The sequence below is a fragment of the Petaurus breviceps genome, unplaced genomic scaffold (genome assembly GCF_028583685.1).
Source record: "Petaurus breviceps papuanus isolate PSGF00001 unplaced genomic scaffold, PetGlider_PUasm1.0 611, whole genome shotgun sequence".
Lineage (NCBI taxonomy): Eukaryota > Metazoa > Chordata > Mammalia > Diprotodontia > Petauridae > Petaurus > Petaurus breviceps.
The window spans coordinates 116,129-132,269 of record NW_027186403.1 but is presented as its reverse complement, the minus strand read 5'-3'; the positions used below and the strand labels follow the sequence as shown (position 1 = coordinate 132,269).

Sequence of the window (16,141 nt, the reverse complement as noted above, 5' to 3'; positions counted from 1 at the left end):
AGTTGAAATGTGAAGTCCAGGCTTCCTTCAGGAACGTCCTCTTAGCGATTTGGGCCCCTGCTGGTTAGCTATTTATTTCTCCCTCTCCCACTACCACATATGTATTCATTCTTGCTGCTCTCCATTACCCGAAAAATTCAGGGTCCACATAGGCAGACCTATAGGCCTTTTCAGGGGTCCTTTCCTTGGAAACTCCTTATCAGACAGGTGAGAGAAGTGAGGCCCCCAAGGTTTTCCTGGGCCTGAATGTAGCAGCAAGCACCCCAGCATCCCCAGGGTGGCTGCCAAGACAGGTTCTTAGATCTGCTTTTCTAAAGGAAAGCAATTCAAAATTGAAACGTGGTATGAAACATGGTACCAGGGGAAAAACAGAGACTACAAGACTGACAAAGAAGACAAACATTTATTCACGAGTTCGAACCCGGGTCCAACCATACACTTAAGATGGAGGACCCCGAGTGTCTTCTCGGGCGTTCTTTTATACAGTTCTTGGGGAGAGCGGGAAACACAAAGGTCAGGGATTGGGTGACAGACAAGTATGAGCCTTAGAGATAGTGGCTTGGTGCCAATTCTATAGGGGCCAGGGGGGATGGTCGAGATTCAGTACTGGAATCTTAAAAGTCACCAGGAAGTCAGGGTGAGGCAAGCAATGTGCTGACATTCCTTCTTGCCAAAAAAAAACAAGTCTTACAAGTTTATTCCCTGGTATGGGTGGCCCTACCGGAATCAACATTTCTTCTTGCATTTCCTGGTTTGGGTTGCCCCTTCTCATTCCCCACTTCTTTTTTGTACGGAATCTAATCTTAGATTTCAAACCTCATGGTCATCTTCGGGGAGTTCATGATAGTGGGGCCTTAAGAGCATAAGGCGGAGATCATCCGTTTTTGACCTAATAAGGTTCAGGAGAGATCTAAAAAGCACAGGGCCAAAGGTTACAGCCAAAAGGAGTAGCACTAGGGGACCAGCGAGGGCAGTTAACAGGGTGGTGAGCCAAGGGGACCATGAAAAAAGGGATTGATACCAATTGTTCTGGGCCTGGCGTGCCTCTTCCCTATCTGCCAAGCGCTTTCGAAGCTGGCTCAGACCATCCTTTATGATGCCCGAGTGGTTAGCATAAAAACAACAAGCTTCCCCCAAAGCTAGGCAGAAACCTCCTTGCTTCATAAAGAGGAGATGGAGACCTCTATGATTCTGAAGCACCACTTCAGCCAGGGAGGAGAGAGACTCCTCCAGATGGGCCACAGATCTCTCCAGGGTGCTTAAATCGGTATCAATTTGCCTGCTGAGATAAGAAATTCTCATTACCTTTAACCAAAGCCGTGGTCCCTACTGCAGTGGACCCGGCAATCCCAAGTCCTAAAAGAAGAAGTACAAGTATGGGGGCTCTTTTCTGTCTAGGCAAATTTGCATGCTCTCGCCCACCCTCACCGGAATAAAAGTAAGGAGAGGGGGCCTCAATGCATAGACAAAGGTCAGAGCTGACCAAGGGGAGCATGTGAATAGACAGTTTAGATAAGATTTGGGCCAGGTCGTTAAGGAGACAAAAGGCAAGAACAAAGGAGGGTGTGGGCCAGCCCTGGCCTTGATTACTTAATCAAGAGATTAAGAACAAAAGGGGTCGAAGGGTGTTGCCTAGGTGGAATGTGGGGTAGGGGGAAGGGGCAGAGTCGGAGGTTGGGAAAGGAATTTTACAGATAACAATTTTACAATACAAATTGCAGTTACAATTTCACAAACTGGTTTCAGAAGTTGGTTTCACAAATTGACCTAGACCCCAGGTACCCCATCATTCCTCCCTTAAACAGATGACACCCGAAATCATTTGGGGATATAGGACGATGATCTCAGCCTCCCGAGCTACTTCCCGCAGGGGAGGGGCGAAGAGCTTTCCCTGCCTCTCAGGGTATCATCGTTCAAGGGGTGGGGTCCATAGCCAAGGTCCGGAATTTGGCCGATGCCAGGTCCAAGGGGTGATGGGTAACGGACTTCAGGCAACGGTTGGTACTCAGCCGACAATGTTCCCGGCAGAAGAGTCACCTGCCAGTGAAGGGTGCTGAGCCTAAAAGACACAAATCTAGCAAAAGATTAAACAAACAAGGGCCAAAAAGGAGTAAGAGAAAATTGACCAGAAGTGGGGTGAGTATGGGCTAGTATAACCCATTACTCAGACTATTTCACTGTCCTTCATATTTTCCCATAGAATAGGCCTTTCAAAATCCCACTAGAGATTTAAAATTTCTTCTAAAAGTATTTTCCCTTCTTTAAAACAGTTCAAGATTCATAAAACTTTTAGAATGATCTTAAGCAGTTTGCATAACTTTCTGTACATGTTCTAATCCTAGATAAAAATAATATTAGATTTTCCAGTAAGCTAACACGAAAGAGCTCACATCTTTTACTGACTCCCTGCTCCGATCATAGAAACCTGCTATAGAAGGAAAAAAACAGGGACCTGTGACATTCCAAATATGACAGGATAAAACATCCTTGATTCTGTTTAAATTCAGGTTAGTTACAGATATCCAACCATGCAGTATCCATTCCACCTCAATGCTAGACTCAGGAATAGGTGGGGAACATTCCTTTTCAAAGGAACCCCATAGGTAAACTGAGCCAGGAGGGATCCCATCCCAGACCAAGGCTAAGACTGTCTGTCCCTCTAGCCTTTACCAAATGCAGGCTTCCACCTGTCCACAGTACATTCTCTGAGTAGCTTGTGGCATTTTCTCAGATACTGATTTAATGCAGATAACTATACCCAAATTCAACTCAAAATAAAATTTAGTTATGGTCCCAAATGCCTTTTACCTTAAACAACAAGCCTCAACAATCACAGCTTAGAGCCAGTTATAATTATTTCTATTCTCTTGTAGCTGCAATAAGCAATAAAGATTTATCAGGTTCCACAACTGTATGGAATTCCAATCTTTCCTTCTGAAATCTAGAAGCCAATTGATAAAAATCCTTTTTAATCCTTGCAACTTTTTAGCAAGTTAGGTTCATTTAAAACTACATGACTAAAACTGTTCCTTTCCCAATGACCTTGCTTAATTAACAGAGAGTTTCCAGGGGATTTGGCAGTTTTATTTCCCCACAAAAGGAACCTTAGAACCAATTCAAATTACCCATCCTGAACCCTTATTATTCATACAAAATTAAAATTGGAGTCCTGGTCAATTGTCATGATCATACATTAAAACTAGTTCCTTATATGTCTGCATTAGTCCATTATTAATCCCTTCACCAGGAGGATGGGATTTCACTAAAGGATTCACCTTATACTAACAGTTACAACAATTAAAATATTTACTAAGTAGTCCAGAAACTATTCTCCTTTTAACATTAGCCAACCATGAGAAAGCTGAGACAAGTGATACTAACTAAATAACAGAATAATATTCCCATAAAACCTTGACCTACTTGTCCTCACATTATTACAAAGAACTAAAGGACCCTGACTTATACAGGAATACCTATGCCAAATCCTAAGCCTAATAGCTTAGTAACTTAAGATGTTCCAGAATCAAGTATTTAATAGATTTGTTGCATCTTCAAAACTTTTGATTATTGAAACTTGCCACCAAGAATAGGGACAAAGCTGTAATGAGGAAACCATTTCCCCCAACTTCAGAATGTCAGTTCTGGGCAAAATGTATACCAAGCTGCAATCTGCATTGAGCCCAGCTCAGAGTCTGACAGGTGTCACTGGGAGGGTCGAGTCAGGAGAATCCTACCTCAGCTCATGCGGAACAGTCGTTCTCCCGACCTTCCATACCCATACTTCACAGGCCTTCCATATCTGTACCTCACAGGGTCTGGCATCATGGATCAGTAGCTCAGATGGCTTAGATAGCCTTTCTTAATGTCCATTCCTGGAGTTAGACTCAAAGGAATAGTCAGTTAATAGTCCCATAAAATCTTAAATAACAAGCTCCAACAATCAGTTTAAGGTATGATTATAATCTCAAATTGGTTAAGGAACATCTCTAAAGTGAGCCTCAAATAGCCTGTGTTCATTTCTATATTTATTCTTGTTCGTAAAGTCAAATCTCCCATCAGGTTTATAAATTATTACCCTAATAGATTTGCATCTACTGCCCAAGATTCCTCATCTTTCTGTAACTATGCTTAATCTGATCTCACACTAAAATTTCCGTTCTCTCAACTAAAGTGTCTCTGATTTAATCCCAACAATTAATTCAGTCAATGGCATTAATACCCAATTATACTTTGAAATACACTGGGATCCCTATGACATATACACAGATATAACTTTTCTACAGTAACTTTATAATCCCAATCTCAGTCCATGGGATAATGATTCAATATTGCCATTTGTATTCTTATTTCCTTTTCTTCTCAAATATGATTGAGCTATTAATTATAAAATCTAGTTACAAATCTTTCTGTCTTCCCTTAAAACTTCCTCACACCCTTCTCAACATACTTAAACCATCTGATACAAAGGTATCCATACCACTATTTAGAGACAGGAGGGGCTTGGAAATCCCCATTTGTCCCCAAACCTTCTTATCTTAACATCAATTTACTCTCATTAAGTTGCAATATACCACAAAGATTTACCAGGACTCATATACATAAGGGATTCCCTTTAACATCTTTCCCTTCACAATTTTCTGAGATTGTCCTGGTAAGGCCAATTGTTAGAGATCCTTTTTACTCTTTTGTACATAGACTTTGCTGCTTCTCAGTAAGTCAAGCTTATTGTTTAGGAGCTTCATACAAGTTCGCTTTCCCAGGTAATTTTACAACATTATACAGTAGTAGGGGCACTGTTCTGAATGAGCAGAACTAGTCAGTATAAAGTTGTCACAGTTTTACGTTTTAGCATTAAAACAGTAGCCCAATAACTTAGTTAACAGTCTTACAATTTCAAACAATCTTAACTGAAACTTCCTTTTAAACAAAGATAGACTTGGAAGCTTAAGATTTTCCCAAATTACAATACTCCAAAACTTTAAGAGAAACTGCTTTTCATACAGCATAGATAGTACAGATGTTTACCAGTAATGATATCTCAAATTTGAACTTCGAAATAAAAACAAATGAATTACCAATCTGATGACCTTAACACTCCACATGAAGTTATACTAAACTAAAATCCTTTTTTTTTTTTTGATGCCATACAACCAATCAACTTATAATCACTGCATATTTCCAGAATAGCCAAAAAGTTAAATGGACAATCAGCTATCACAGTAAATATTGGCAGTATTGTTACTACTTGTTTGTATCCCAAATATAAAAGCTTTAAACCATTAGATATTATAACATAAAAAATCCAATTCACATGAAAATAACATTATAACATAGGGTTAGCAGAACTGATAAAGTAACATAGCTAGTTTTACACAACTTTTTCTCCATCTTTTAGTTTCAACAAAACTCAGATTGAATACTGATTTGTCACTCAATTTTTACAGTATAAGAGGACTTTACAATTTAGATTTTACAATTTAGAGATACCATAATAGAACAATGACATTATGACATTAATTGCATTTCCGATTCATCACATACCAAAATTATTGATAGAAAATTAGGCTTACCAAGTGCAGAGGCTTTTCTCCTCTCCCCACAGTTGCAGAGCTTGGTTGTGGTCCCCGGGATTTGAAAGGAAAGAGGGTCATCTGCATGCCCCAGGGGCCCTCAATATAGCTGCTATGCCTCCCCCCAATGTTTTTAGCTGTTCCAACTTTTACTCCAATAAATTTTGTGTCCACTCCTTAGAAACTTCTTTGAAAGTGATAGCTTTGACTTCCCTAGCAAGGGGAGGGGGAGTGGCGCCTACTCCATTATCCCAGCTCTAGAGAACCCAAAAACCTCACCTTATGTATCAAATCTTGGAAAATATTCCAATTTGCCTAAATGCCAAATAGTAAAATGAATTCTGACTTTTCTTTAGCATCAAATTAGGAGTGACACTTTTCAAAAGATGACCAGAATGCATTCAGTTGCCTTTTAGTTGCATTCTGTTACACAAAACTTTTCTCTTTTAGGTGAGGCAGGAAATAGTTAAATGTTAATCTACCTGCCTCTTTGTTCTGAGGGAAAAGATTCCCTCCCCCTCCCATCACCCTCTCCTCACTCCACTTGGCCAGAGTGGAATGAAGAGGAGATTTTCAAACTTTTTAAGATCTTAAAACTTCTGTTCACACTTTTCAATAGCAACTAACTTATACCTATCTTAACTTCCTACCCATGTTCCTTTCTTTGCTACATGCTTAAACTTTCTTGCTTTTACTACTGTCTACTCATCCTTCTGTTGGACTTTGATTAAAGCCCCTTTAAAACCATATACATACTTTATTTCTTTCTAATTCCAAGCTAACATTTCTCCTATACTCTTTCACTTGCATTTACCATCATATAACCTAAACAAGACAATATTTTGCTCTCCTCTCCCTTTCCAGCCTGCACTCAGCAGCAGGGGAAAGAAGGAGGGAAAGAGACACAGCATTTCAAAGGAATGTCCTGCAGTTGCAGCCAATGGTACAGAACTTTTCTAAATTAAATTTGGTCACAGACTCCCCATATCCAGAGGCCCGTTTCTGGAAGTCTGTGAAGTTGTCCAAAAGGCATTTCAAAGGAGTACACGGGCCGGCTGTGGATGACCCTTGGCCCATAATGGACCTGATGACTGGATAGGACAAAGACACAGAAGGGACAGAACACAGCAGAAACACAAGATACGACAAGTAACAGTTCTGTGCACAGTACCAATCACTCAAAACATGTACCACTCATTCTAAACAAGCAACTAAGTGGGACTCGAACCCACAATTTAATTGCTCAAACCAGAGTAATTAAGTGGGACTCGAACCCACAATTTAATCACCCAACAGGTAATTAAGTGGGACTCGAACCTACAATTTAATCACCTAAACCAGAAAGAGTAATTAGGTGGGACTCGAACCCACAATCTAATCACCTAACCAGAATAGTAATTAGGTGGGACTCGAACCCACAATCTAATCACCTAACCGGAGTAGTAATTAGGTGGGACTCGAACCCACAATCTAATCACCTAACCAGAATAGTAATTAGGTGGGACTCGAACCCACAATCTAATCACCTAACCAGAGTAGTAATTAGGTGGGACTCGAACCCACAATCTAATTACTCAGGTGATTAAGTGAGACTCTAACTCACAATTTAATCACCCAAACCAGAAGCCTGGGGGGGGGGGGTGTCCCCTCCCTTGGCCAGGGTACTGGGAACTTAATGGCAGCGTCCGTCCCACCTATTCCCGGACCAAACCAGATCTCATGAGAACCAGAAACCAGAAACCAAGAAAAAAAGGTACTTTAAGGTCAGGCCTGACTTACCGGCGCCGTGCAGATGCAGATGTCGAGAGCATCTCGCTAGGGCCTCCAAATGAAACGTGGTATGAAACATGGTACCAGGGGAAAAACAGAGACTACAAGACTGACAAAGAAGACAAACATTTATTCACGAGTTCGAACCCGGGTCCAACCATACACTTAAGATGGAGGACCCCGAGTGTCTTCTCGGGCGTTCTTTTATACAGTTCTTGGGGAGAGCGGGAAACACAAAGGTCAGGGATTGGGTGACAGACAAGTATGAGCCTTAGAGATAGTGGCTTGGCACCAATTCTATAGGGGTCAGGGGGGATGGTCGAGATTCAGTACTGGAATCTTAAAAGTCACCAGGAAGTCAGGGTGAGGCAAGCAATGTGCTGACATTCCTTCTTGCAAAAAAAACAAGTCTTACAAGTTTATTCCCTGGTATGGGTGGCCCTACCGGAATCAACATTTCTTCTTGCATTTCCTGGTTTGGGTTGCCCCTTCTCAAAAATGGGTTAACGATCTTGCTTTAATCAATCAAACATATCATTTACCTAGTTCGGGGGAAAAGATCAGCACCCCGAACTTCAGAGTATACAGACAGGTTACCAGCAGTAGTTACAAGACAAATATTTCAAGAAGACAGGCCTCCAACCATTACATCCATACCTAGTCACAGTTACCAGAGTTGGAAGCACCAACATCTGGGTTTTCAAAGCCAAGGGGCTCTCAACAGCTGCCCAGAGTCTCATCTGGTCAAATCACAGAACACTTCTCAAAGTGAGCCCCAAAACAATGCCTCACATCAGGGATTATATAGCCTTCTCCTGGCTCATAGAATGTAAGAACCCTCTGGACCCACTGTCCAATCACAAAGTATCTCCTGAAAAACAAGCCTCCCACAACAGGCTCCAGGTGCACTTAACCTAGGGGCAGGGAAGATATTAAATTTACATTTCTATTACACTAAAGAATGTGTCTGAGGTAGGCAACAGGTCCCCTGCTTGGATGATTCCAGATGTTTGCCACTGGACAATGCCCTGTGTGTGTCTCTACCTCAATCATATTTTATTCTTTTTTGGCATTCCCATTTTTCTGGCTCCATCAAATGGAGTCATCAGGACAAATAGTTGCAAGTACTTGGGATCCAAGACAGTTGGGACAATGTGCAAGGCCTCTCATGCATTTGGTCTTGCCATCTCTTTTTCTCTAAGTCCCTTTGGCTTCACATCATTTCTGTATATTCCCTTCCTAGGACAGAGATACCCTGGAAGATTTGAGAAGTGGTCCCCTCATTCACAACTGTCTTCAGGCAACCATCCCTCTTCCCTTCCAAATGTAAGTCTCTTCAGTTCTTTCTTTTGAGAAAAATGGATGCCCTTGGGCATGACATTGGACCTTGCCCAAAGGGTCTGCCATAATGTACTAGACAGATTCCTTTCTTCCACTGCAGCCCTGCCAGATCTTTTCCTTCCTGTTCAGGATCACAATAAGAACAGCAACAAAGGGGCTATAATCATAATTTCAACTATCAAATCAGCAACAGGCACAGCAAATATCATTGAAGGAGTACAGTGTGTATGTCATCTCCTTCTTCCCAGCAGCAGACCTCTGATTCCGATGCTCTTTTTAGTCCAATTGACAGAGGAATTAAATGATGCTAAGACATGGGAAGTCCCTCAGGCCAGGAGGACACCCCTCCTATGTGGCTGAGGTAGGATTGCTAGTCGGGCCTTCCTGGCTCCAAGTCCAAGGCTCTAAGAGGTTTGGCTGTCTGCCATCATTTTTGTTCCCATACTTCTTCATTTCCTTTTGCTATACCATCATCCTTGGCTTGCTTGGGTGTTCATCTTCCCTAAGAACCTAGGTCTTGATATGTTGACGCCAAAGTGATGGACATGCGTGTATATTTTTTCTTCTCCATTTTGTATTTCCCTGATGCCATGTCATATTTCTTCATCTTAAATGTACTCTAGGGTAACAAAACAGTACCCATTTCCTAGGGTAAAGTTCTTACAGGCTCAGATCAAATTCTGGGACCTCCCCCAAATGTCAGATTCTCCTTCTTTTGGCTTTTCAGTGCCTTAAGGTTAACTATTTCTCTGTTGATTGGTTCTAGGATTATTTCTAGGAAGATCTGAGAAACCTTTCCCTTGTGGACAAAGGTCATAGTTTCTTTTTGAAGGTGAGTTTACAGATTTGCATTTGTTTCAGAAATTTGAATAGCTTAGGTCTGGGGGCCCAAGTCAGAGAAAGCCAGAAATTTTCTTTCTGATGAACCTTTGAAATTGTTCCCCTACACTCCTGAAACATCTTTCCTTGGAAGTACCTATGAACATCAGTAATCAGAAAAAGAAACACTGCTTTGTATGCAGCAAACTGCATTTTGTGCTTCTTTTCTTGCTCTGATTTTGCAGGTCAGAGAGCTAAAGAGAAGTGAGGTCACATGCCTTCGCTCTCTTGACATGACTGGTAAGTGGATGAGTTGAAATGTGGAGTCATGGAGTCTTAATAATTTGGGTCCCTGCTGGTAAGCTATTCATTTCTTCCCTCCTCCCCACTATCACTACCACATATGTATTCATGCTTGCCATCCCTGACTTCCCTAAAAATTCAGTGTCCACATAGCCAGAAGTACAGAATTTTTCAGGGACCCTTTGCTTGACAGACCCTTAACAGACAAGTGAGGAGTGTGAGGCTCTCAAGCTTTGCCAAGGCGTAATTCAATGACTATGAGTGATATATGTGCATTAGACCCTCTACTTGGCAGACCTCAGATGGAGGCCACAGGACAGAGCCATTATTCCACATTGGTCACATTTTCTTCTTCCTTGTAATTTCTGTTTTCTTGGCTCCATCAAATGGAGTCAGCAAGACAATAAATTGCAAGTAGTTGAGATGCCAGACAACTGGAAAATATTCAGGGCCACCGACACAGTTGGTCTTTCTAGTTCCTTTCCCCTTAGTCCCAGTCAACCTTGCCATAGCTTTTCCTCTAACCCCTAGTGGCATCACATTCTGCACTTTGTATTTCTAGGACTGTAAAATCCTAGAAGATTTGAGGAGTCACACTCTACAAATTTCCTTGTGTAGCCATCCCTCTTCCTTTTCAAAGGTAAGTCTCTTCAATTCATTTTCCTTTTGGGAGAAGTGGATGAAGGTTGCCATTGGGAGTGGTGTTTGACTTTGACTAAATGCTCTACCATAATATAATGGACAGATTCCATTGTTGTATTCCTGGCATGCCTCAACTTTTCCTTTCTGTAAAGGATTAATCAGAAGAACAACAGCAACAAAAACCACAATTATATCTTTAGCAACAGAAACAACTATGAGAAATATCATTTATGGAGTACAGTGTATGCATGTTATCTCCTCTGACCCAGTAGCAGACTTGTGATGTTGATGTCTTTTTAGTCCTGTTGGCAGGAGAATTAAGAGATGCTAAGACGTGGAATGGGACTTTCCCAGGATGACACATCTCATGAGTGGCTTAGGTGGGATCCCTGATTGGGCTTTCCTGTTTTCATGTCCAAGTCTCTTAAGACTTTTTGCTGTCCACCATTACTTTTCCTTCTATACTTCATTTCATTCTTGTTTTTCTTTATTATTTATTTAATTTAGACTTAAAAAAAAGTTTCAGTTCTGAATTCTTTCACACTATCCCCCCCCTCCATTGTGATCACAAAAAACATGATACCAACCATACAAGTGAAATCTTGCAAAATATATTTCTATATTAGTCATGCTGCAAAAATAAAGCCAGAAAAATAAAGTCAAAATATTATGATTTTATCTGCATTTAGGCACCATCATTTTTTTTCCTCTGGAGATGGATAGCATTTTTCATTGTGAGTCTTTTGGAATTTTCTTGGATCATTGTGTTTATCAGAATTGCTAAGTCATTCACAGTCGATCATCATAGCGTGTTGCTGTTACTGTGTACACTGTTCTTGTTCTACTCATTTCACTTTGTATCAGTTCATAGAAGTCTTTCTAGATTTTTCTGGAACCATCCTGCTCTTCATTTCTTTTTAATAAATATTTTATTTTTCCTAATTCCAAGTGAAAACAATTTTTAACATTCATTTTTTTAAAGTTTTGAGTTTCTAGTTCCCTTCCTCATTCCATCCCTTACCTCCCTTTAGGAGGTAGGCAATTTGACATAGATTATACATGTACCATCATGCAAAACATATTCCCATATTACTCATGTTATAAAAGAAAATATACAAAAAACACAAAAAAATAAAGGAAAAAATCATGCTTCGATCTGCATTCCAACTCCATTATTTCTTTCTTTGGATATGGATAGCATTTTTCATCATGAATCCTTTGGAATTGTCTTGTATAATTGTACTGCTGACATTAGTTAAGTCATTCACAGTTGATCATCATACAATATTGCTGTTACTGTGTACAGTGTTCTCCTGGTTTTGCTCACTTCACTTTTCTTCAGTTCATGTAAGTCTTTCTAGGTTTTTCTGAAAGCATCCTCTTTTACATTTCTTATTGGCACAATAGTATTCCATTACATTCATATACTACAACTTGTTCAGCCTTTCCCAGTTGGTAGACATCCCATCACTTTCCAACTCTTTGCCACTGCAAAAAGAGCTGCTATAAATATTTTTGTACAAATAGTTCCTTTTCTGTGTTTTTTTTTAATCTTTTTGGAATATAGACCTAGTAGTGGTATTCCTGTGTCAGAGGGTATGCACACTTTTATAGCCCTTTGGGCCTAGTTGCAAATTATTCTCCAGAATGGTTGGATCAGTTCACAACAATGTTCTCCTGGGTTTGCTTACTTCACTTTGCATCAGTTCATGTAAGTCTTTCAAGGTTTTTAGATTTCTTATAGCACAGTATCATTCCATTACAATCATATATCACAACTTGTTCAGCCTTCTCCAGTTGATAGACATCCCATCAATTTCCAATTCTTTGCCACCACAAAAGGGGCTGCTATAGATATTTTTTGTACAGATAGTTCCTTCCCCACCCTCCTGTCTTTTTAAAAATTTCTTTGGGATACAGACCTACTAGTAGTATTTCTGTGTCAAAGAGTATGTACAGTTTTATAGCCCTTCTGGCATAGTTCCAAATTGTTCTCCAGAATGATTGGATCAGTTCACAACTCCACCAGTATTTTAGTGTCCCTATTTTCCCACACCCCATCCAATATTTGTCATTTTCTTTTTCTGTCATATTAGCCAATTTGATAGGTATGAGGCAGTACCTCAAAGTTGTTATAATTTGCATTTCCCTAATCAATAGTGATTTAGAACATTTGGGGGCACGTTTATAATCCTGCTTGTCAGTCACTGTTGGTGAGACTCTGTTAAGGGAGGCTTTGTTGGGGGAGGCATCAGTCAGTCTTCAGCTTCTGTATTTCCTGCTGTCCCTCAAGTTTTAGGTCACCTGCTACCAGTTATCTGGCACCTACTAACAATTAGGGTGGGAAACAAATGCAATGTCCCATCCACTTTTACTGATGTGGACATATTTGAATTATCTTTATCTCATTATGAAAGTTATCAATAAAAGCTGGCTCCATCTCCAGTGATCAGCCTGTCAATGTATTGCTACCTTGATGTCCTTTTAATAAACTCGTTTTAATTGTCTTTTTCCTGAATTTTGCATGTTTAATCAGAGCAAAAGCCCAAAGAGTTTTCCTTTTAAGAAATGGAGAGTCACCTGGAATTTTTGAGGATTTTCACTGCAGGCTTTCACTGTGGGTGGGCCTGCTTCACCCTTGGAACCAGCAATCTGGTCTGATAGCTGTCCCCTGCAGCGGTTAGTTAAGCTGTGAAGTGGCTGAGAATTTGGGTCCCCAGAACTCAGGATGTAAAATGGAGAAATAGGTTCCTAAATCAAATTGTAATTTTTTTTTTCTCTTTGTGCACCAAGAAGCAAAGGCTGAAGTAAAGTCAAAAGGCTCACCAGGAAGAGACTGGTAAGTAAAAGGCCTTGCCTGAATTTGCATGTGAATACCAGTTCTCAGAAAGGGAGTGGGAGGAGTGAGCCTTCTGGGGACTCCTGGCTTATAATAGTTTAGGAAATTTGCCTGATATATAATAAGGATAGGATATATATATATATATAGCAATAAGGATAGGAAAGGACTGGGGAAATTATGGGGAAAAAAAGGGGGGAAACAACATATTTTGACCTGATAAAGAATGAGACTTTAGGTATTGAACTCAGTCACATGTGGATTCTAAAGGTAATTTGAAGATCTCTAGGCTAAGCAAAGCAGAGATTTTCAGTGCTGTGGAGAGAAAGAGGCTTTGAAACAGCAACTGGGGAAAGTGACTAGGTACCAGGAATACCTTTTGGGAAGGCTAACATAGAACTTTCAAGGCTTTTAAACATAAACATAAAAAAAGGAGTATCTCTCTCCCTTTCTGACTGTGGCCAAAGATAAAAAGAAGAAAAAAATCAGTAAAGTGAAGATGACTTCTCTGATGATCTTCTGGGATATAATTTGTAAGGGAAGTGTCTGGTCAGAATGTGAAAGAAACCAGACCAACACGGTAGTGAAGGCCTTTATCCAAGCTTGAAAGAAAGGAGATCAAGTTTAACCAAATTAGGTATAAGAGGAAATAGGTAGGAAGTTAAGAAAAGCTGTGGTCTCATTTGCACAGATAGTATGAATGCCAAGGCTGTTTCCTATGCCTGGAATGAAACTTAGAACCTTTGAAGTTTCCTTCAAAGCTCAGTTACCATACCTTTTCTTCTTACATTCCAGGTCTTTCCAGCTCTCTCCCTGCTTCTTAGAACCCATCCCTCAATACCTCGCCTTTTGTTGATATTTTGTATGTATATAGGAAAAGAGAGAGAGAGAGAGAGAGAGAGAGAGAGAGAGATGCAATATAATATATTAGGATGAAATTCAAGTTCCAGCAGGACAAGGCAGTTTCATTTTTCTCTTTGTATCCCCAGCACCTTGGGCAGCTCCCTGTGCCTTGTAGATGCTGAAGAAATGTTTATTGCATAATGATTGTTTTTTAATGAAAATGACACCATCTTTCAGTGACCTCTAGTGAAAATTTCTAGGTCTTCTTGTGGTCCGTCCAATTGCTGTTTTAGTTGGCCTCTGTGTGTCCAAATCATCTTATTTCGTTCTGGACCTTTCCAAACCCTATTTGTATTGTATTTTAGAATACATGAAAATTCACTTGTTGTTAAGAGAGGCAGAACAGACCTAAAGGCAATCCTCCTTTTATGAAATGAAACAAGTAAGGAATTCTTCAGCATAAATAGGAATTCAAAATAAATCACCACCATTAAAATTGTCTCTCATACTCTTAATCCTAACACAGGAGGTATGATACAATTAAGCCTTGTCAACAGTGGAGAGAGCCCTGAGCAGGCCCCACCCTACAGAGCACCTGGTCCCTGGGTGAAGTAGTAATGTTGTCCATTCAAAGGAGCAAAACTTGAAGGAAAGATATAAAAGAAAATGGCTGATCTCAACCTGGAAGATAATTTATGTAATAAGCATCTAAGTGTGACTGAGAGTGACCCTTTAAAGCCAGCTCAGATGGGCTCATTCAGGCTTCCAAGACGGGACCACTAAGTGTTCAGGAATTTATGGATATCCTGTTTTGACATTCCCTTGTTTATGGCTGATGGAAACTGGACATCTTAGGGGCACTCTCTTGTTCTATGGGAGCTGTAATTTTGGCTGACAAAGGACACAGGCATCCTGAGTCAGGGGAGAGGGAGGAGGGAGCACTTCCTTGCTCAATGGGTGGATAATCTGTGCAGCCTGACCCCAAAGTCAGCTCACTTTTAATTGTGCTTCTGTGCATTCATATGCATGTCCACCGACTTGGAGAGAAATAAAACAACCTAAGTTTTTTGTCTTTCTTAGAACGAACTCTTTAAGGTTAATGTTTTTGGTGCTGTGACTCGGGACAGCAACTGGAGCCTGGACCCTTCTCCTGACAGCACTGGGACTGCGCACTCTCACAACTTGTTCTCCTGAAAGTTCTCACCCCAACAGTGGAACATCACAACAGTACTGGTTTCAGTATTGCTCCAATAAAAATTGTGTATCATATCATAAGCATGTTTCCTGTTTTTTCTTCTCAAATTATCATGTTTGCCTATACTTTAAACCCCACTGAACATAGAAAACATAAATTATAAAGCAAATATGACTTCCCAACTAGTTTGTTTTGTGAGTGTGGGTTAGATGGCCCCCCTCTCAGTTCACAAGACAGGCAGCTAGGTGGCACAGGGCCTAGGTCCCTGGAAAGGGATTCAGAAAGATTAGAATTCCAATCCAGACTCAGATACTAATTAGGTTAGTGACCCTGAGCTCTCATTAACTGAACCTCTCTTTGCCTCAGTTTTCTTATGTAGAAATGGGGATGATAGGAGCACCTAGCTCACAAGGTGGTTTTAAGGGTCAAATGAGATAGTATTTCTCAAGGATTTGGACAATCTGAAGGTGCCTTATAGATGGGAGATCTTATCATATTCTGAAGGTCCTTCCATCTCTTACAATCTAGGGGCATCAGGACAGTCCTAGCTGTCCCCTTCCCTATAGTAAGGGCTCTCCTGTGGCTGATATTTCTGCTTCCCAATGCCTTTCCAGATCCACCATTCTCTACTGCAGCTCCCACCACCTACAACCTGTCTTTGGAGATCTCTGAAACTCTAAGGGCCCTCCCCCTAGTAACAGTTTCAACCTTGGTGTCTTTTTGTCCTTCTGTTTAAATTCTCTGTATATCTTTTAACAATACAATGATTTAAAAGAAAAAAGTTGGTCCCTTCAAACCTTGGGAAAGTTGCAATAATAT

General features: G+C 40.5%; 1 protein-coding gene and 2 long non-coding RNA genes across 10 annotated transcripts in view; 2 read left to right on the top strand and 1 right to left on the bottom strand.

Moving 5' to 3' along the window:
• The window catches only part of LOC138173611 (E3 ubiquitin-protein ligase DTX3L-like), a 43,254-nt gene extending 27,852 nt beyond the window's left edge, over positions 1-15,402 (top strand). For all 8 annotated transcript variants that reach the window (XR_011171457.1, XR_011171452.1, XR_011171455.1 and 5 more), the window contains 6 exons: positions 8,584-8,666; positions 9,448-9,513; positions 9,746-9,800; positions 10,366-10,443; positions 13,239-13,284; positions 15,208-15,402. The gene's annotated coding sequence lies outside the window, so the exon portion shown is untranslated. The remainder of the gene's footprint in view (positions 1-8,583; positions 8,667-9,447; positions 9,514-9,745; positions 9,801-10,365; positions 10,444-13,238; positions 13,285-15,207) is intronic.
• Positions 385-8,168, bottom strand: LOC138173609 (uncharacterized). Its single transcript, XR_011171448.1, has 2 exons — positions 7,097-8,168; positions 385-6,952 (listed from the first exon to the last, which is right to left on the bottom strand). It is a non-coding gene; the product is annotated as an uncharacterized lncRNA (long non-coding RNA).
• On the top strand, positions 6,701-7,175 carry LOC138173610 (uncharacterized). Its single transcript, XR_011171449.1, has 2 exons — positions 6,701-6,823; positions 6,867-7,175. It is a non-coding gene; the product is annotated as an uncharacterized lncRNA (long non-coding RNA).
• Positions 15,403-16,141: the final 739 nt, after the last annotated feature.